This window comes from Pundamilia nyererei, unplaced genomic scaffold (genome assembly GCF_000239375.1).
Source record: "Pundamilia nyererei isolate P.nyererei 1_Seehausen unplaced genomic scaffold, PunNye1.0 scaffold00247, whole genome shotgun sequence".
Classification (NCBI taxonomy): domain Eukaryota; kingdom Metazoa; phylum Chordata; class Actinopteri; order Cichliformes; family Cichlidae; genus Pundamilia; species Pundamilia nyererei.
In genome coordinates, this window is record NW_005187648.1 from 585,306 (window position 1) to 586,491 (window position 1,186).

At 44.6% G+C, this 1,186-nt stretch overlaps 1 pseudogene; it reads left to right on the forward strand.

The window, feature by feature from the left end:
- LOC102204169 (4F2 cell-surface antigen heavy chain-like) overlaps positions 1–1,186 on the forward strand; it is a 10,801-nt pseudogene that overhangs the window by 6,258 nt on the left and 3,357 nt on the right.

Consider the following 1,186-nt stretch of genomic DNA (forward strand, 5'->3'; position numbering starts at 1 on the left):
TGTGTCCACCCTCCTCTCTTCCACGGGTGTTGACCTCCTGATCTCCCGGGTCCTTCATTCACGTGACACGGATGTCACGGAGCTCGCTCGCTCTATCCAGCACTTGTATTCGTCCCAGAGTCAGATGAATCTCGCCTGGAATCTGGGGGGGCGGCTCGAGGGTCACATGGCTTCACTGGTGGGCCCAGCTCTAGTTAAACTGCATCAGTTGCTGCTGCTGACATTGCCCGGGACGCCCATCTTCAGCTACGGAGATGAGATAGGTCTGATGGACGAGGTGAGGACATCTGTACAGTAAACTCTCAGGACTTCAGTATTTTAATAAGCTCGTGTTCTTTGCTTTAGCCTCATTGTAGTTACAGAGAAGCACAAAGCATGAATACATATGAATACATGTTGTACTATTACTTGTATTTGTTGTGATATTAAGATTTTATTATTTCCACGAAAGGGCACCAAGTTTCCCAAGATGCTTTGGGACTCCAATGAGGAGCTGAATGGGACTCTGCAGGTAAGATTAGATTAGATGAAGCCTCATTAATCCCTCGGGTGGGAAAGTCAGTTTCCAGTAGCACAGCATCGACAGAAGTTGTTACAGAGTTGAAATACTAAATAAAGGGGAATGAGAGTAAGGACATGAGCATAAATATACCATGCATACACATATATAAATACAGGTTATAAAATAGGGATAAAACAAACAAACTCTCAGTACCAGACTGCAGAGGTGTGTTATTTGATTGTGTGGGTGGAGCGTGCTTTGAATACTAGCATAGTATTACAGTCGACCTGGTGACAGTATCAGTATAACCTACCAAAGCTTGGTCCCTGTTTGAATGTGCATTCAGCCTGCATAAACAAACAGTTTGTTAACATTTATCACTGGGGGTAAGTTTGATTTGGTTACTGTATAATTAGTCATTCAAAGAGGAGGCTTCGCTTCAGACAGAAGTAAAACTGGACAAACGATGCTCAGCTCTCTCGCCTGTGATCTCAGAAACCACTTCGCTGGTGTCTTTAGACTTTAGTGTCACGTCTTATTGAATCCAGGGAATCCATCCATCCTAGAAGGGAAATTCTGGTTTCATGCTATCTTGTCATTGAGTCTTGGCATTGAGATGGCGCCAGTGTGTTCGGCAGGCCGTCTCCACTGCTCTCTGCTGCTTCTTACCTTTCTGCTAATATG